The sequence below is a fragment of the Ranitomeya variabilis genome, chromosome 1 (genome assembly GCF_051348905.1).
Source record: "Ranitomeya variabilis isolate aRanVar5 chromosome 1, aRanVar5.hap1, whole genome shotgun sequence".
NCBI lineage: Eukaryota > Metazoa > Chordata > Amphibia > Anura > Dendrobatidae > Ranitomeya > Ranitomeya variabilis.
Window position 1 is genome coordinate 399,654,780 of NC_135232.1, and position 21,385 is coordinate 399,676,164.

Below are 21,385 nucleotides of genomic sequence, written 5' to 3' on the forward strand. Positions count from 1 at the left end.
CTGTCTTCAACGATGCCGAAGTCCCCCTGCAGCACCCGGGTAACCAGGGTAAACATCGGGTTACTAAGTGCAGGGCCGCGCTTAGTAACCCGATGTTTACCCTGGTTACCAAAAAAAACAAACACTACATACTCGCCTTTCGGTGTCCAGGTCCCTTGCCGTCTGCTTCCTGCTCTGACTGAGCCGCCGTACACTGAGAGCAGAGCGCAGCGGTGACGTCACTGCTGTGCTCTCACTTCTCACTGTACGGCGGCAGTCAGTCAGAGCAGGAAGCAGACGGCAAGGGACCTGACGGACATCAGAAGGCGAGTATGTACTGTTTTTTTTTTTTTACATTTACGCTGGTAACCAGGGTAAACATCGGGTTACTAAGCGTGGCCCTGCGCTTAGTAACCCGATGTTTACCCTGGTTACCAGTGAAGACATCGCTGGATCGGTGTCACACACACCGATTCAGCAATGTCAGCGGGGCCTCAACGACCAAAAAAAGGTCCAGGCCATTCCGACACGACCAGCGATCTCGCAGCAGGGGCCTGATCGCTGGTACGTGTCACACATAGCGAGATCGCTATGGAGGTCGCTGTTGCGTCACAAAACTTGTGACTCAGCAGCGATCTCGCTAGCGATCTCGCTATGTGAGACGGGGCCTTAAAGTGAATGAATTGAAAATGCAAAATGCTCTGAGACTAATACTTTATATAATAAAGGTAAAGTAAAGGAGCCACGAAACTCCAAGGTGAAACATATTGTATAAATTAGCAATGCAGAGTCTTTGCTCATGCCATCCTGAATAGTATCCCATGCTGATTCATGATGTGAGGATAGATAATGTAAGCCTCCTGTCTTCTTATCTCTGTTTGATGCTTTCATAGAATTTCTTTACCAACCAAGCATCTGGTTTAAGCCCGGTTACTCACTGGGATCCCTGTACATTGAGTTATTTACATTTTATGCCAGACATGAAAATTCTTGGCCTCAGGTATGTGACTTTTAATGAGTAGAAACCAAAGGACACAATACAAACTTTTAATTTCATACAAAAGAAATGTTTTTTGTTTTTTTTTTCATTTGTACTTGTCATTTATTTTTGTGGTAGACACTGATTGTTCCAGTCTATAATTGGAGGAAGTGGCGTGTGCAGATAAATATTATCGCTTGTATTATTCTCCAAAAAACATGTATTTTTTTGTCCTTGTAATATATAACAAAAAATATTTTTTTCAAACTGTCTGAATGCAAATATGCAGTTAACAGCTGTAAAATCTATACAAGACCTTGTACATGGAACAAATGACCAGTGACTTACTTGCTCATAGCCACTAATCCATTTCATTTTTCATATCAAATTTATAAAAATAATAAATGTATGCTACCTGCCACAGAAAAGAATATTGTTTATGTATTAGTGCCTCAAATCATTTTCCCAATATATTTATTAAAGAAAGCTAAAGATGGATAACGCCTATAATACAGCGAGCAAAGAGGATTTTAGGAATCGCCAGAGAGTACTTGCAGGAGCACAACAGAATAAAACATTACAATATGTATGTTTAAACACACACATATATATATGAACCCATAGATGTTCGGATCCAGCAGGTTTGACCTATCATTTAAAAAATGGTTCCGGTAGCAGAACAATACCTGAGCTCAAACCCAGACCCCATTCAACTGAATGAGGGGCCTGAACATCAGTGGTTTTCTCACGCGGTCATCTGCGTGACAGCGTGGCAAACATGGGTGCTGAACAGCGGTAAGATCGTTACCGCAGGTCAGAGAGCTGCGGTTCCTAAATGACAGCATGGGAGCCAGCAGCTGTGACCAGCAGTAAAAAGGTTACCGCCAGTCACAGGCGTCACCTGATGAAAGTACTACTCTCATCAGCGTATGCCTGTTGTCGCTGATAGCAGCAAGAGCAGACAAGGCTCATGAGAGCAGTCATCAGCCAGCGCCTGTGCAATAAATAATTTTTTTTAAAATTATGTGGGACATCTTCCAGCACACGCAAAATCGACAGCTGGGGCTGCAAGCCCCAGTTGTCATTGTTGTTATGGCTGGTTATCAAGAATAGAGGGGTCCAATGCCATTTTTTAAGTATTTAATTAAATAATGTAAAAATGACTTTGGCCCCCTTCATTTTTGACAGCCAGCCAAGCTAAAGCAGACAGCTGGGGGCTGGTATTTTCAGACTGGGAATTATTTAAATAATTTAAAAAAAATGGCATGTGACCCCTCTATTCTTGATAACTAGCCATGATAAAGCTGACAGCTGGGGGTTGCAGCCCACAGTTGTTGGTTCTGCCTGCGCTGGTTATCAAAAATAGAAGAGACCCCAAGTCTTTTTTTTTTAAATTATTTATTGCACTGGCACCAACTGATTAATTCTCTCATCAGCCTCATCTGCTCTCACTGCTGTCGATGGCAGCAGGCGTATACTGATGAGAGTAGTACTCTCATCAGCCGATGCCTGTGATCGGTGGTCACAGCTTCTGGGTTACATACTGTCATCTGACAGCAAAGAAACCCAAGCTCTCTGATCGGCAGTAACGATCTTACCTTCGATCACAGCCACTGGTGTTTCTCACTCTGTCACAGAGATGAGAGCGTGGGAAACAGCCAAAGCTCGGGGTGCCAAACCAGAACACTAACACAGACTTCCTGGAGAAATCCGCATTCAGGGTCCATGCCGGACACTAGGTGTTCGGCACTGACCCTGAACTTTATTGTTCGGGCTCACCCATCTCATGCTTTATGCTTACTATAGGCATGTCAAGACCCCTGAAAACCATTTTACATGACTCAAATGCAAATCGGAACAAGATATGGTCATTTATTATATGGCATCAACATTTCAACGCTGTGTATCTGAAGTAAAAGAAGACTTTGCTATACATTTTGACACAAATTAAGTTCAGTTTCCTGGAAATACATAGTATAAATCTCAAGCATCACATGTAAAGATCCACAGAAGTCTTACAGATGCTCAGTAATGGTACAGATGTTCCTGTAGTGTCACTGACAACATATGTGCACTATATTGCACTATGCAACTTTCCCAGCTTACTGCTTTGACATTTCTACTATTCCAAGTGACTAGCATTTATTATAGAAAATCGAGAAACGTGATTGTGATACATGATGATTTGACATGATTTGAGTGAAAACTCTTTAAAAACAAAAGATAATAAACATTCATACTGCAACCCATAAACAATGTATTTGTATGTCCAAAATCATGCAGTAAATGGTTTTACATAATAAATACATATATATTGTGAGGCAGTGAGGGGGATCATATGCGAGGGTCGATATGTGTTTCGCAGGATGCGGACAAAGTCCTATTAAACCCGCTAGAGTGACTGGTGTTCACAGCAGGATGCATGTGAGTCACAAGGCAAAATGAAAGAGTGGATTGGGTCCAAGGAGTGACTCAGTCAGATTTGTAGGAAAACCCGTTAAGGGCTTCTATTTTTGGAGTGAACTACAGGATGGTAGTGGGGCAGTTCACTCCCTCCAGCCAGGTTTTGCAAGTGGCTCATGGCCACAGATTCTATTTAAAAACCCTGCAGCAAAGGTTTGCATGGGTCAGTGTTTGTTTGCAAGCTGCAGTGCAGGTGGCTCTGCAACATCCGGCTTATGTGTGTAGTCAACACAGAGCCAAGGGAAGCGAACGCCTGGTGCTCCCTCAGCATGACTGACACGGTGGCATTGTTGCCCATGACAATTAGTCTCGGATACGGACTGTTTTGATGCCCCGGCTGCGATCTGGAGGATACCGTTTGTTTTTCATATGTGTTAGTTTTTGGACATTAAAGACATATTTGCTTTGAACTTTACTGGGTCACTGCCTCATTACCGCACATTGAACACCGTTGTCGCAGACAATTTTGTGTTTTCCATGAAAACTCATACTTTTACTAATCAAATGAGTTGCCAAGTGAACTGAAAATCTAGTCCAGACATTGACAAGGTTTGAAAAAAAGATTTTTATTTGAAATAATCATTTTTTCCTTAAAACTTTGCTTTTGTCAAAGAATGCTCCCTTTGCAGCAATTACAGCATTGCAGACCTTTGGCATTCTAGCAGTTAATTTGCTGAGATAATCTGGAGAAATTTCACCTCATGCATCCAGAAGCCCATCCCACAAGTTGGTTCGGCTTGATGGGCACTTTTTGCATACCATACGGTCAAGCTGCTCCCACAACAGCTCAATGGTGTTGAAATCTGGTGACTGCACTGGCCACTCCATTACAGATAGAATACAAGCTGCCTGCTTCTTCCCTAAATAGTTCTTGCATAATTTGGAGGTGTGCTTTGGGTCATTGTCCTGTTGTAGGAAGATATTGGCTCCAATCAAGCGCTGTCCACAGGGTATGGCATGGCGTTGCCTTTTACCTTGTACAAATCTCCCACTTTACCAGCGCCAAAGCAACCCCAGACCATCACATTACCTCCACCATGCTTGACTGATGGCGTCAGGCACTCTTCCAGCATCTTTTCAGTTGTTCTGCATCTCACAAATGTTCTTCTGTGTGATCCAAACACCTCAAAGTTGGATTCGTCTGTCCATAACACTTTTTTCCAATCTTCCTCTGTCCAATGTCTGTGTACTTTTGCCCATTTTAATCTTTTCCTTTTATTAGCCAGTTCCAGATATGGATTTTTCTTTGCTACTCTGCCTGAATGCCAGCATTCCGAAGTTGCAGTTGAATAGTGCATTTTGCGTGCATTATTTAATGAAGCTGCCAATTGAGGACCTGTGAGGTGTCAATTTCTCAAACTACAGACTCTAATGTACTTGTCTTGTTGCTCAGTTGTGAAGCGGCGCCTCCTACTTCTCTTTCTACTCTGGTTAGAGTCTGTTTGTGCTCTCCTCTGAATGGAGTAGCATACACAGTTGTAGGAAATCTTCAGTTTCTTGGCAATTTCTCACATGGAATAGCCTTCATTTCTAAGAAGAAGAATAGACTGTTGAGTTTCACATGAAAGTTCTTTTTTTCTGGCCATTTTGAGAGTTTAATGGAATCAACAAATATAATGCTCCTGATTCTCCACTAGTTGAAAGGAAGGTCAGGTTTATAGGTTCTCTAATCAGCCAAACTGTTTTCAGCTGTGCTAACATACTTGCACAAGGGTTTTCAAGGGTATTGTAACCATCCATTAGCCTTCTTGCACAGTTAGCAAACACAAAATACCATAAGATGGCCAGCAAAAGTTCCCCCTGGAGCTGTGGAAGCCTGGTCTCAACAGAAGTGCGAACCTCCATCCAAACAGGGGCTACACGCCAAATCACCTACCCGAGTCAAGGAACCACGAAATCAACAGAAATTAGTTGGGGTCAAGAGGTACCTCTTTCTTCTATATCCTGCAGCTGGTGTGCAAAACTATGTATTTGCATGGTGAAACACCGACCCCCACTTGAAGGGAACAAAGTCAAAAAGTGTCCGACCTTCTGGAGCTGTGCGGTGGATGCGGCAGCCAGAAATTCTGAAAACTGTGGAGTGATGGTTGTTGGAAATGGGCCTCTATACACGTATGAAGATATTGCATTACAAACCAGACGTTTGCAGCTAAAATAGTCATTTACCACATTAACAATGTATAGAGTGTATTTCTGAATCATTTAATGTTAGCTTCATTGGAAAACTCTGCTTATCTTTCAAAAATAAGGACATTTCTAAGTGACCCTAAACATTTGAATGGTAGTGTGTCTATACAGTACAGACCAAAAGTTTGGACACACCTTCTCATTTAAAGATTTTTCTGTATTTTCATGACTATGAAAATTGTACATTCACACTGAAGGCATCAAAACTATGAATTAGCACATGTGGAATTATATACTTAACAAAAAAGTGTGAAACAACTGGAATTATGTCTTATATTCTAGGCTCTTCAAAGTAGCCACCTTTTGTTTTGATGACTGCTTTGCACACTCTTGGCATTCTCTTGATGAGCTTCAAGAGGTAGTCACCGGGAATGGTTTTCACTTCACAGGTGTGCCCTGTCAGACTTAATAAGTGGGATTTCTTGCCTTATAAATGGTGTTGGGACCATCATTTGTGTTGTGCAGAAGTCTGGTGGATACACAGCTGATAGTCCTACTGAATAGACTGTTAGAGTTTGTATTATGGAAAGAAAAAAGCAGCTAAGTAAAGAAAAATGAGTGGCCATCATTACTTTAAGAAATGAAGGTCAGTCATTCTGAAAAATTGGGAAAACTTTGAAAGTGTCCCCAAGTGCAGTGGCAAAAACCATCAAGCGCTACAAAGAAACTGGCTCACATGAGGACCGTCCCAGGAAAGGAAAACCAAGAGTCACCTCTGCTTCTGAGGATAAGTTTATCCGAGTCACCAGCCTTAGAAATTGCAGGTTAACAGCAGCTCAGATTAGAGACCAGGTCAATGCCACACAGAGTTCTAGCAGCAGATACATCTCTACAACAACTGTTAAAAGGAGACTTTGTGCAGCAGGCCTTCATTGTAAAATAGCTGCTAGGAAATCACTGCTAAGGACAGGCAACAAGTAGAAAAGACTTGTTTGGGCTAAAGAACACAAGGAATGGACATTAGACCAGTGGAAGTCTGTGCTTTAGTCTGATGAGTCCAAATTTGAGATCTTTGGTTCCAACCACCGTGTCTTTGTGCGACGCAGAAAAGGTGAACGAATGGACTCTACATGCCTAGTTCCCACCGTGAAGCATGGAGGAGGAGGTGTGATGGTGTGGGGGTGCTTTGTTGGTGACACTGTTGGGGATTTATTCAAAAATTGAAGGCATACCGAACCAGCATGGCTACCACAGCATCTTGCAGCGGCATGCTATTCCATCCGGTTTGTGTTTAGTTGGACCATCATTTATTTTTCAACAGGACAATGACCCCAAACACACCTCCAGGGTGTGTAAAGGCTATTTGACCAAGAAGGAGAGTGATGGGGTGCTAAGCCAGATGACCTGGCCTCCACAGTCACCAGACCTGAACTCAATCGAGATGGTTTGGGGTGAGCAGGACCGCAAAGTGAAGGCAATAGGGCCAACAAGTGCTAAGCATCTCTGGGAACTCCTTCAAGATTGTTGGAAGACCATTCCCGGTGACTACCTCTTGAAACTCATCAAGAGAATGCCAAGAGTGTGCAAAGCAGTTATCAAAGCAAAATGTGGCTACTTTAAAGAACCTAGAATATATGACACAATTTCAGTTGTTTCACACTTTTTTGTTAAGTATATAATTCCACATGTGTTAATTCATAGTTTTGATGCCTTCAGTGTTAATGTACTATTTTCATAGTCATGAAAATACAGAAAAATCTTTAAATGAGAAGGTGTGTCCAAACTTTTGGTCTGTACTGTATATATACTGTAAATTGTTCCAGAAATGAAGTATTTCTCCTAGAACATTAATGCAAGCACACAATTTTTATACATGTTTATTTCCTACATGTGTATTGGAACAACACAATAAAGCAGAAGAGAAGGCAAATTGGACATAATTTCACACAACAACCCAAAAGTGGGCTGTACAAAATTGTTGACACCCTCAACTTAATATTTAGTTGGACAACCCCTTGAAGAAATAATTACAATCAATTGCTTCCTATAACCATCAACAAGCTTCTTACACCTCTCAACTGGAATTTTGGACCACTCTTGTTTTGCAAACTGCTCCAGGTTTCTCATATTTGAGCATTGCCTTCTCCCAACAGCAATTTTAAGATCTCCCCACAGGTGTTCAATAGGATTTAGATCTGAACTTATTGCTGGCCACTAGGGTTGAGCGAAACGGATCAGTCATTTTCAGAAATCGGCGACTTTTAGGCAAAGTCGGGTTTCATGAAACCCGAACCGATCCTAGTGTGGGATTGGCCATGCGGTACACGATCAGAGCGCCAAAGTCGCGTTTCATATGACGCTGTTACTGCCGTTTTTCAGCCAATGAATGAGGACGCAGAGTGTGGGCAGCGTGATGACATAGGTCTCGGTCCCCACCATCTTAGAGAAGGGCATGGCAGTGATTGGCTTGCTGTCTGCAGCGTCACAGGGGCTATAAAGGGGCGTGCACGCCGACCGCCATCTTACTTCTGCCGATCTGAGCATAGGGAGAGTTTGCTGCAGTTAGTCAGAAGCAGGGACAGAGTTAGGGAGGAAATAAAAAACCCCAAACCGCTTGTGCTGGAGCGATTTTCACTGTCCCACACCACCTTTTTGTGCAGGGACAGTGGAGGTCGTATTTTAGTGCAGCAGCTGCATAGCTGTGTGCACGGTGCTGTGCAAACCAACTGCTTTTTTCAAAGCAAAAATCCTGTTGCTCCTTTCTGCACAGTTACCTGTCTTGTTTATTTGTCTACCAATTTTTTTGTTCAGCTGTCCTTTTTATTGCTGCCGTACTTGCCCTGAGATCATTGTAGGAAGCTTGTTATTGCAGTATTTTTTATTTTTTTTTATAATAATTACAGCCACTTTCTGCCACGTTCATAGTGTTGTGTTATACCACTGGGCCAGAGTTGTGGTTCAGTGCCTCCCCCCAAAAGTGAGATAGTAATTCTCACACAGTTTATATTCTGCTGTACTGCTAGTGTGTCGTATATCAGGCAGCCACTTTCTGCCACGTTCATAGTGTTGTGTTATACCACTTGGCCAGAGTTGTGGTTCAGTGTCTCCCCCCAAAAGTGAGATAGTAATTCTCACACAGTTTATATTCTGCAGTACTGCTAGTGCGTCGTATATCAGGCAGCCACTTTCTGCCACGTTCATAGTGTTGTGTCATACCACTGGGCCAGAGTTGTGGTTCAGTGTCTCCCCCCAAAAGTGAGATAGTAATTCTCACACAGTTTATATTCTGCTGTACTGCTAGTGTGTCATATATCAGGCAGCCACTTTCTGCCACGTTCATAGTGTTGTGTTATCCCACAGGGCCAGAGTTAGGGTTCAGTGTCTCCCCCCCAAAAATGGAGATTCAAATTCTCACACAGTGTATATTCAGCTGTACTGCTAGTGCGTCGTATATCAGGCAGACACTTTCTTCCACATTCATAGTGTTGTGTTATACCACAGGGCCAGAGTTGTGGTTCAGTGTCTCCCCCCAAAAGTGAGATAGTAATTCTCACACAGTTTATATTCTGCTGTACTGGTAGTGTGTCGTATATCAGGCAGCCACTTTCTGCCACGTTCATAGTGTTGTGTTATACTACTGGGCCAGAGTTGTGGTTCAGTGTCTCCCCCCAAAAGTGAGATAGTAATTCTCACACAGTTTATATTCTGCTGTACTGCTAGTGTGTCATATATCAGGCAGCCACTTTCTGCCATGTTCATAGTGTTGTGTTATCCCACAGGGCCAGAGTTGGGGTTCTGTGTCTCCCCCCAAAAGCAAGTCATCTTTCAGGCAAGCTACGTGTCAGCAGGGGAAGGTGGGGCAAAAGAATGTGAAATCCATGATTGGTTAATTTAAATGAAGGTTAGCTAATCAACATTTTTGGTAGGCAGACGTGTCCTTTTTTCGGTTAGTATTGAACCAGCAGCACTGAACACTCTTTCTGAAAGCACACTGACAGCAGGGCAATCGAGGTTCTGTAATCCATATTCTGGCAATTTAGGAAAGGTGTCTAGTTTAGATGCCCAGTAATCAAAGGGGAATGACCTGAGAGGAAGAACATCGATAAGGGCGGAAAAGTAGTTTGTAACCATATTGGACAAATGCTGTCTCCTGTCACTTTGAATCGATGCAGCTGTCCCTGTCGTGTCAGCGGTCATTGCGAAATCATTCCACAACCTCGTAAAACCCCTCTGTCCAACGCCACTTCGGATTTCTGCACCTCTAGCACCTCTGCCATGTTGCCCCCTGCAGCTCGTGTGAGAACCATCACCGGCGCTGTGTGCTGGGAATGCCTGAACCAAACGGTCTACAAGAGTTGCTTGTTTGGTAGCCAATATTTGACCTAGGTTCTCATGTGGCATGATATTTTGCAGTTTTCCTTTATACAGTTAGGTCCATATATATTTGGACAGAGACAACATTTTTCTCATTTTGGTTATAGACATTACCACAATTTAATTTTAAACAAAACAATTCAGATGCAGTTGAAGTTCAGACTTTTAGCTTTCATTTGAGGGTATCCATATTAAAATTGGATGAAGAGTTTAGGAGTTTCAGCTCCTTAACCTGTGCCACCCTGTTTTTTAAAGGGACCAAACGTAATTGGACAATTGACTCCAAGGCTATTTCATGGACAGGTGTGGGCAATCCCTTCATTATGTCATTCTCAACTAAGCAGATAAAAGGCCTGGAGTTGATTCGAGGTGTGGTGCTTGCATTTGGAAGGTTTTCCTATGAAGTAAACATGCGGTCAAAAGTGCTCTCCATGAAGGTGAAACAAGCCATTCTTAAGCTGTGAAAACAGAGAAAAAACCCATCCGAGAAATTGCTACAATATTAGGAGTGGCAAAATGTACAGTTTGGTACATCCTGAGAAGGAAAGAAAGCACAGGTGATCTCATCAATGCAAAAAGACCTGGGCGCCCACGGAAGACAACAGTGGTGGATGATCGCAGAATAATCTCCATGGTGAAGAGAAACCCCTTCACAACAGCCAACCAAGTGACCAACACTCTCCCGGAGGTCGGCGTATCAATATCCAAATCTATCATAAAGAGAAGACTGCATGAAAGTAAATACAGAGGGTTCACTGCACAGTGCAGCCACTCATAAGTGTCAAGAATAAAAAGGCTAGACTGGACTTTGCTAAAAAACATCTAAAAAAGCCAGCACAGTTCTGGAAGAACATTCTTTGGACAGATGAAACCAAGATCAACCTCTACCAGAATGATGGAAAGAGAAAAGTATGGCAAAGGCTTGGTACAGCTCATGATCCAAAGCATACCACATCATCTGTAAAACACGGCGGAGGCAGTGTGATGGCTTGGGCATGCATGGCTGCCAGTGGTACTGGGTCACTAGTGATTATTGATGATGTGACACAGGACAGAAGCAGCCAAATGAATTCTGAGGTATTCAGAGCCATACTGTGTGCTTAGATCCAGACAAATGCAGCAAAACTGATTGGTCGTCGTTTCATACTACAGATGGACAATGACCCAAAACATGAAGCCAAAGCAGCCCAGGAGTCTATTAAAGCAAAGAAGTGGAATATTCTTGAATGGCCAAGTCAGTCACCTGATCTCAACCCAATTGAGCATGCATTTCACTTGTTAAAGACTAAACTTCAGACAGAAAGGCCCACAAACAAACAGCAACTGAAAACCACCGCAGTGAAGGCCTGGCAGAGCATCAAAAAGGAGGAAACACAGCGTCTGGTGATGTCCATGAGTTCAAGACTTCAGGCAGTCATTGCCAACAAAGGGTTTTCAACCAAGTACTAGAAATGAACATTTTATTTAAAATTATTGAATCTGTCCAATTACTTTTGGTCCCTTTAAAAACAGGGTGGCACATGTTAAGGAGCTGAAACTCCTAAACCCTTCATCCAATTTTAATGTGGATACCCTCAAATGAAAGCTGAAAGTCTGAACTTCAACTGCATCTGAATTGTTTTGTTTAAAATTCATTGTGGTAATGTCTATAACCAAAATGAGAAAAATGTTGTCTCTGTCCAAATATATATGGACATATATATGGACCTAACTGTATCTTGTATCCAGGAGGCAGGCCAACCGGTTGTCGTCATCGGTCATCATTTTAAAAATGCGGGGGTCCCTTTTTAGGATACGCAAGGCATACTCAGCCATGTGGGCCAATGTTCCAGGTGTGAATTAACTGTTTCTGCTGGGTTGAGGCCCACTTTCTTGCAAATCAACATCACAAGTGTCCCGCAATAAACCTGTACCAGACCTTGCAATGCCACCAGTTTCTGTTGCCACCTGAGAATCATCCTCCTCCCATACATATTCATCCCCATCATCCTCCTCCTCATCCTCTTCGTCCGCCAATTCGTCCTGGACAGTTCCCTGAGCAGACAATGGCTGACTGTCATCAAGGCTTCCCTCCTCCTCGGCTGCAGACGCCTGCTCCTTAATGTGTTTCAAACTTTGCATCAGCAGACGCATAAGTGGGATGTTAATGCTTATGATGGCGTCGACCACTGCACACCAGACAACTCCATGTCTGCCATCCAAGTGCCTTCCCGTGTATCCTCCCACAAATTTATAACAGCACGCCTGTTTGCACAGCCTCTGAATCATGTGCAGTGTGGAGTTCCACCTTGTTGCAACGTCGATTATTAGGCGGTGCTGGGGAAGATTCGCTGATGGTTCAGCATACGGCTGGAGTGTATGGGCATCCGGCGGATGTGCGAGCAAAGTCTTCGCACCTTCAGGAGCAGGGCTGGTAACTTTGGATAATTTTTGAGGAAGCCCTGCACCACCAGGTTAAAGGTGTGAGCCAGGCAAGGTATGTGTTTCAGTTCTGAAAGGGCTATGGCAGCCATAAAATTCCTTCCGTTATCACTAGTGTTGAGCATTCCGATACCGCAAGTATCGGGTATCGGCCGATACTTGCGGTATCGGAATTCCGATACCGAGATCCGATACTTTTGTGGTATCGGAAGAATCGGAAGTTCCCAGTGTATGGTTCCCAGGGTCTGAAGGAGAGGAAACTCTCCTTCAGGCCCTGGGATCCATATCCATGTTAAAAATAAAGAATTAAAATAAAAAATAGGGATATACTCACCCTCTGACGCGCCCTGGTAGTAACCGGCAGCCTGCTTTGCTTAAAATGAGCGCGTTCAGCACCTTCCATGTCGTCACGGCTTCTGATTGGTCGCGTGCCGCTCATGTGACCGCCACGCGACCAATCACAAGCCGCGACATCATCCCTCAGGTCCTAAATTCCCTTCTAGGAATTTAGGACCTGAGGGATGACGTCACAGCTTCTGATTGGTCGCGTGGCGGTCACATGAGCGGCACGCGACCAATCAGAAGCCGTGACGTCATGGAAGGTACTGAACGCGCTCATTTTAAGCAAAGAAGGCTGCCGGTTCACATCGGTAAGGTCCAGGCTGCGTCGGAGAGGTGAGTATATCAATATTTTTTATTTTAATTCTTTATTTTACACATTCATATGGATCCCGGGGCCTGAAGGAGAGTTTCCTCTCCTTCAGACCCTGGGAACCATCAGGGATACCTTCCGATACTTGGTGTCCCATTGACTTGTATTGGTATCGGGTATCGGTATCGGCGAGATCCGATACTTTGCCGGTATCGGCCGATACTTTCCGATACCGATACTTTCAAGTATCGGACGGTATCGCTCAACAATAGTTATCACTGAATACCTTCCCTGCCTCAAGATGTACACTGCCCAGCCATGACTGAGTTTGTTGCTGCAAGTACTCCACCAGTACTTCCGCGGTGTGTCTGTTGTCGCCCAAACACTTCATCTGAAACACAGCCTGCTGACGCTTACCACTAGCTGTTCGATAATGGGACACCCCATGTACAACACAGGCAGCTGCGGATGGAGTGGTAGGGCGACTGCGCTCTGTGCACGAGCTTTCGCTTCTGGAGGAGGAGGAGGAGTGGCGAACGCCGTATGCCAACTTTTTCCTGAGACTGTGGGATAGGCTGAACTGTCGCACTATGGCTGCCCCCTGTGGACCCTGCATCCTACACATTAACCCAGTGCGCCGTGATGGACACGTAACGTCCCCGGCCATGCCTACTGGTCCATGCATCTGTTGTGAGGTGCACCTTTCCACTGACTGATTGCCTCAACCCTGAGGAAGGTTAATCACCGAAACGTGCGTCGGGGAGGGCGCACGGACCCTGGATCCATTCCACTAGGCTGCTCTATTTAAGGTAATGTCCATACATTCACTATACCATTGGCTTTTGGGCCCTTAGCCTGGTTATGTAAATGTCTTGATTGTACTTTTCACCTACTAGTATGGGCTTTGTTGCCCACTATGTATTTTCATGGTTACATGTTTGATCCCGGCTCCGTGCGCCCTATGCATGCTTCTATGGTGGTGTCTGTGCACACCCTGCGGCACTTTGCCTTGCCTGTGTTCTAATTGTTCTAATTGTGATATATTTATAATTACTATTGTGTAGCAATAAAGTTTATTTTTATATTTATCATATTTGGATGTCTGGTCGTTTTTCTGGGTCTTTCTGACCCACAGCTCTCTAGTACTGATTGCCTCAAGGCATGGACAATGCGGTCTTTGACATGCTGGTGGAGGGCTGGGATGGCTTTTCTCGCAAAGAAGTGTCGACTGGGTAGGTCATAGCGTGGTACTGCGTGGGCCATCAGGTCTTTGAAAGCTTCGCTTTCAACCCAACGGTAGGGCATCATCTGTAATGAGATTAGTATAGCAATGTGGGCATTCAAATCCTGTGTACGCGGATGAGAGGATGAGTACTTTCTTTTCCTAACGAGAGTCTCTTGTAGGGTGAGCTGGACTGGAGAGCTGCATATGGTGGAACTAGCGGTGGTGGTGGTGGTGGACATGGCGGATTGAGAGAGAGTTTGTTATGGTATTCTTGTTGTTGGCCTACATACAGTCTTTCCTACCAATAACCTTGTGATTCCCTGACTGCTTTGGCCTTACGATGATACCTCCACATTTGCTGCTGGTGGTGTCCTAACTGGTGGGCTTACAGTGAGGGAAGCAATGTAGCATTGCTGACTACCTTCACTCCGAGCAGGTGCACCAATGGTACGGGACGTTTCGTAGTTAGTCCAGGCTTGCAAGTGCATGGTGGTTAAATGTCTAAGCATGCACGTTGTATTTAAATTTTGAAGATTCTTCTCTCTGCTAAAGGTCTTGGAGCATTTCTTACAGATAACTTTTGACTGATCATTCTGATCTTGGTTAAAAAATTGCTACACTACACTCTTCCTACTATCGAAAACCTTTTCAGGCATTGTGCGCTGTGCTACTTTCACCGAATGGCCACGCTCTTCTAAAACTGTTTTTGTTTTTCGCAAACATTTTTGGCCTGATACGAGCCTGCCAGATGACAGCTGTTGCAATGTAGATGGCTGATGCGGATCATCCTCCTCCGCTTCTGAGCTAGTGGCAGCGGCATCCTCTTCCCCCAATGGCTGCCAATCTGGGTCAACAACTGGGTCATCTATCACCTCCTCCTCAATGTCATGTGCACCTTCCTCAGTGTCACCGTGTAAGGTGCTATAGCGTTCGGGACAGGGCACCATAGTCTCATCAGGGTCACATTCTAGCTCGGTAAACTGCGAGGGCAATGTAGTGATCAGAGTCAATGGAACAGCATCACAATCTAGCTGTGGCTGTGCATCAGTGCACTCCATGTTCTATTCTTCTTGTAATTGGCAGTGTACAATTTTCCTTTCGAACCCAGGCACGGTATGTGTAAAGAGCTCCATGGAGTAACCTGTAGTGTCGCCTGCTGCATCCTTCACTTTTGGTTTGGGAGAAGGACACAAGGAAACGTCTTTTTCCTGACCGGGAGCATCCACTGACGACTGGCTGCTCTTACATTTAGAACGTTGGGAAGAGGAGGCGAAAGAGCTAGAGGGTGAGTCAGCAAGGAAAGACAACACTTTTTCCTGCTTCTCCGGCTTTAAAAGCTGTTTTCCTACTCCCTGGTAAGGGAGCCTTTGAGGCCTTGTGTAGCCAGACGATGACGCAGGCTGAACACCTCCAGCCTTAGGTGCTACTGTGCTTTTGCCACTACCTCAAGATGCAGCACCACCAGCACCATCAGTACCAGCTGGCAACCCCCGCCCACGGCCTCTTCCACCAGACTTCCTCATTTTTTGGGGGGAGACACTGAACCACAACTCATATTACACTGTCGTAATATGAGGGGCCCTGTGCCAGTACCGCCACCCACGAGAGAGTGTTCCCCCCCAGAATGAACTGTGCTCTACCACTTGCAATACTACCTCTCCCAACTCCACCACTGTGTAGTCTGTGCGGGTAAAACCTGAAATGGCACTGCCAATACGAATTATTTGAAATGATAGATGATAGTTAAAATATACAGGGGCCCTGGACTCCATTTAATACTTTGCGCCTACTACCACTGTCTTTATTATTAGGGCGTAATAACGGTGTCTGCCGCTGCATCTTTTTTTTCCTTCACTGAACAAAGCTGAACTTCAACTGTTGTCCCGTTTCAAATACTAAACTGCATTTGGCCTACTTGTTGGGTTGGGGCCTACTAACGGTGTCTGCCGCTCCTTGGTGTTCTCCTGGTTTATTTTTCTTGCGCTTCAATCTTCAGGCTTTCGTTTAAATATTTTTTATATTAAACTGCATTTGGCCTACTTGTTGGGTTGGGCCTAGTAACATTGTCTGCTGCCGCCTCTAGTTTTCCTCTACTAAACAAAGCTGAGCTTGAAGCTTCAGGCTTTCGGCCTGTAACAACAATATGAAACTACATTTGGCCTAGTTCTTGGTTTGGGCCTAGTAACGTTGTCTGCTGCTGCCTCTTGTTTTCCTCTACTACACAAAGCTGAGCTTCAATCTTCAGGCTTTCGGCCTATATTTAGAATATGAAACTGCATTTGGCCTACTTGTTTGGTTGGGCCTACTAACGGTGTCTGCCGCTGATTGTTGTTCTCCTCCACTGAACAAACCAATGCAGCCTGTTTACTCCTGTTACCAATTTTTAACAGCTTTTAGCCTACTTTTTTTATTTTGGGCCAATATCTGTGTTTCCTCCTCATTCCTGCCTATTGCCCAGCCACTGCTAGATGAGTCTGCTGGTACATTGACACAGACCACTACATTCCCCTTGCACTCTACACAGCCTGAATCTGACCCTGCTGAAACTCAAGTTCCCCTTCCCGCATACTATACCACCTTACATGGGGACAAAGAGGAAGGTGCAGATGAAAGTGCAGGTTCCTTCAACAGGTGGGGGGGCATACTCATTGGCGACGTCACTGGCACAGGGCCCCTCATAGTACGCAAAAGTGTCTCTGCCGGTGGGAGGCGCCCCCGCCGTCAATCACAACGCCGTACTTTGAGGGGCCCTGTGCCAGTGGCAATGCGAATGAGTGTGCCCCCTTGCTTGCTCAGGATCACAGCACTTGCAAAGTTGAAATACTTACCTCTCCCTGCTCCACCGCCGTGACGTATTCCACCTCTCCTGAGCCCAAGAAAAAATTGAGCCAGCCCTCCCCCCCCACAACTTTAACCAAATGACCCCCAATTTTCAATACCTATTATTATAAGGTTAATTAAGATTGACAAGCTTAAGTAACAATAATTGATGTTTTTGACATTAAAATGGGCTCTGTAGGTGTTTTCCTGTCCTCCACTCACTGCCGACTTTTATTCCCCATTGACTTGCATTGGGTTTCGTGTTTCAGTCGGCCCCCGACTTTTCGCAATGATCGGCCGATTTCACCCGACCCGACTTTTGACAAAGTCGGGTTTCGCAAAACCCGACTCGATCCTGAAAAAGTAAAAGTCGCTCAACCCTACTGGCCACTTCAGAACCTTCCAGTGTTTTTTTCCATCCATTTCTAGGTGCTTCTTGAAGTATGTTTGGGGTCATTTCCCTGCAGGAAAACCATGACTTAGGACTCAAACCCAGATTTCTGACACTGGGCACTACATTGAGACCCCAAATCTTTTGGTAATCTTCAGATTTCATGATGACTTGCACACAGTCAAGACACCCAGTGCCAGAGGCAGCAAAACCACCAAAAAACTTTGAACCTCCACCATATTTGACTGTACGTACTGTGTTCTTTTCTATGCACTCCTCATTATATTTTGGGTAAACAGTAGAATGTTGTGCTTTACCAAAAAGCCTTATTTTGGTCTCATCTGTCCACAAGACGCTTTCCCAGAAGGATTTTGGCTTACTCACATACATTTTGGCAAACTGCAGTCTAGCTTTTTTATGTGTCTGTGTCAATAGTGTGGTCCTCCTGGGTCTCCTGGCATAGCGTTTCATTTCACTCAAATGTCGATGGATAGTTTGCACTGCCACTGATGCACCTCGAGCCAGCGGGACAGATTGAATTTCTTTGGAACTTGATTGGGGCTGCTTATCCACCATCTGTACTATCCTGCGTTGCAACCTTTCATCAATTTTCTCTGCTGTCCACATCCAGGAAGATTAGCTACAGTGCCATCGGTTGTAAATTTCTTGATTATGTTGCACACCGTAGAAAAAGGTACATCAAGATCTCTGGAGATGGGCGTGTAACCTTGAGTGTGGGACATACAGACACAAAATGCAAAGCTTGAGTAAATGCCTCCCCTTTTTATCTAGTTTCAGATGTAATTTTCATGTTGCCCATACCTGTTACTTGCCATAGGTGAGTTTTAAGGATCATCATATGCTTGAAAAAATAGTTGTTTACCTACAATTTTGGAAAGATGCAAACGATTTTGTCTGGCACATTTTGGGGGTTTTGTGTGAAATGATGTCCAATTTGCCCTTTTTACTTTGTCTTGTTCCAATACACACAAATGATATAAACATGTGTATAACAAAACATGTGTAACTACATTAATTTTCTGGGAGAAATACTTCATTTTCTGGAACAATTTCAAGGGTGCCAATACTCTTGGCCATGATTGTGTACAGGTCCTTCTCAAAAAATTAGCATATAGTGTTAAATTTCATTATTTACCATAATGTAATGATTACAATTAAACTTTCATATATTATAGATTCATTATCCACAAACTGAAATTTGTCAGGTCTTTTATTGTTTTAATACTGATGATTTTGGCATACAACTCCTGAAAACCCCAAAAACCTGTCTCAATAAATTAGCATATCAAGAAAAGGTTCTCTAAACGACCTATTACCCTAATCTTCTGAATCAACTAATTAACTCTAAACACATGCTAAAGATACCTGAGGCTTTTAAAAACTCCCTGCCTGGTTCATTACTCAAAACCCCCATCATGGGTAAGACTAGCGACCTGACAGATGTCAAGAAGGCCATCATTGACACCCTCAAGCAAGAGGGTAAGACCCAGAAAGAAATTTCTCAACAAATAGGCTGTTCCCAGAGTGCTGTATCAAGGCACCTCAATGGTAAGTCTGTTGGAAGGAAACAATGTGGCAGAAAACGCTGTACAACGAGAAGAGGTGACCGGACCCTGAGGAAGATTGTGGAGAAGGACCGATTCCAGACCTTGGAGAACCTGAGGAAGCAGTGGACTGAGTCTGGTGTGGAAACATCCAGAGCCACCGTGCACAGGCGTGTGCAGGAAATGGGCTACAGGTGCCGCATTCCCCAGGTAAAGCCACTTTTGAACCATAAACAGCGGCAGAAGCGCCTGACCTGGGCTACAGAGAAGCAGCACTGGACTGTTGCTAAGTGGTCCCAAGTACTTTTTTCTGATGAAAGCAAATTTTGCATGTCATTCGGAAATCAAGGTGCCAGAGTTTGGAGGAAGACTGGGGAGAAGGAAATGCCAAAATGCCTGAAGTCCAGTGTCAAGTACCCACAGTCAGTGATGGTGTGGGGTGCCATGTCAGCTGCTGGTGTTGGTCCACTGTGTTTCATCAAGGGCAGGGTCAATGCAGCTAGCTATCAGGAGATTTTGGAGCACTTCATGCTTCCATCGGCTGAAATGCTTTATGGAGATGAAGATTTCATTTTTCAGCACGACCTGGCACCTGCTCACAGTGCCAAAACCACTGGTAAATGGCTTACTGACCATGGTATTACTGTGCTCAATTGGCCTGCCAACTCTCCTGACCTGAACCCCATAGAGAATCTGTGGGATATTGTGAAGAGAAAGTTGAGAGACGCAAGACCCAACACTCTGGATGAGCTTAAGGCCGCTATTGAAGCATCCTGGGCCTCCATAACATCTCAGCAGTGTCACAGGCTGATTGCCTCCATGCCACGCCGCATTGAAGCAGTCATTTCTGCCAAAGGATTCCCGACCAAGTATTGAGTGCATAACTAAACATTATTATTTGATGGGTTTTTTTTTGGTTATTAAAAAGCACTTTTATTTGATTGGACGGGTGAAATATGCTAATTTATTGAGACAGGTTTTTTGGGTTTTCAGGAGTTGTATGCCAAAATCATCAGTATTAAAACAATAAAAGACCTGACAAATTTCAGTTGGTGGATAATGAATCTATAATATATGAAAGTTTAATTGTAATCATTACATTATGCTAAATAATGAAATTTAACACTATATGCTAATTTTTTGAGAAGGACCTGTATAGTGGATTAACAACAAACTTTCCAAATGTCCTGTATAAACTTAACTAAAATGTTATGGTGGCCTGAAGTCACCGCAAGGTGGAGGTTACTGCGTACAACTATTTAAAGCTCTCTTTAGGTAAATCCATCCTCTGCACCCCTTAGCAGTGGTGGCAAGATTAATTGACTATCAATGTGTGAAGAGAAGAATGATAATTGGACCTCTGTACCCAACCCTTATAAAGATAAATTAGCTAATCCTATTAATCTCATATTACTTCTTAAACTAGTTGAACCACACCCTTATTTTTTCTAGCTTGTTAGAACTACCCTATAACTGGCATTTCCAAATAAATTTTTGCTATCCCTGAATCCATCTTTCCAAAACAGGCAGTATTCATACTATTTTATCAAAAAAGCCCTGCAAATAAGTCAAAGTTTTACAGTTTAAGCAAACATAACATAACATATACATAACCAGAAACAAAGTTGCTCTGGATTCCAGATTTTTATACATGTAATTTAGTTCCAGATCCAGGAATGGCCGTTGTTTTCACAATCAAAAGATAAACTGTTCTAGACAGCTCCTTATAAATCTCCTCCATTTGGCACTTCAACACTTAGCGCTAGCTGAAGCCACAGTACAACATGAAGAAAACTAAGAAAACTTGTATGTGATTCATTGGGAACATTCTGGCATTCAGCTACATCCTCCAGCAGCCAATACTTCTTTCTGCTTCTGCCCGAAAAGGAAATGACCACTTTCAAGTACAATCTCACTTCTTTTATATAAGATTAATTTACTTAGCTTTTTATAACCTAATCACATATTTCACTTTGACATATTATGGTAGTTTCTTACTGTAAAGCCAAGCCATCATGGAGAAAAAAAAAGATTATTCCTTAAATGTGATTTTCTACTCTAAACTCTATTTATTCAGTTTTTCCTCAAATTCACAGCTATAAAAAAGAGTACATCATAAAAAAAAATAGAACTGAGAGTATGATAACACCACTGTATTAATACCCCCTATGTACCTTCAAATCAATAGGGTCATCTGTCTCTGATGGGGTGTGTTGTATGTCTGATCCATCCTTGCCTTTACTTCTGTTATTCCATATAGATTCTGTCCCACATTTACATTCACATTAGAATAGTATTGTTTCCAATGAATTAGCTAAATTTGCTTTTTGACAATGTACCCAAACACTACTGGAGCAAAAAATATATAATTATATATAATTGCAAATAT

General features: G+C 43.6%; 1 protein-coding gene across 1 annotated transcript in view; it reads right to left on the reverse strand.

The window, feature by feature from the left end:
- The window catches only part of GLIS3 (GLIS family zinc finger 3), a 615,191-nt gene that overhangs the window by 71,423 nt on the left and 522,383 nt on the right, over positions 1 to 21,385 (reverse strand). The gene's annotated exons all lie outside the window — the stretch shown is intronic.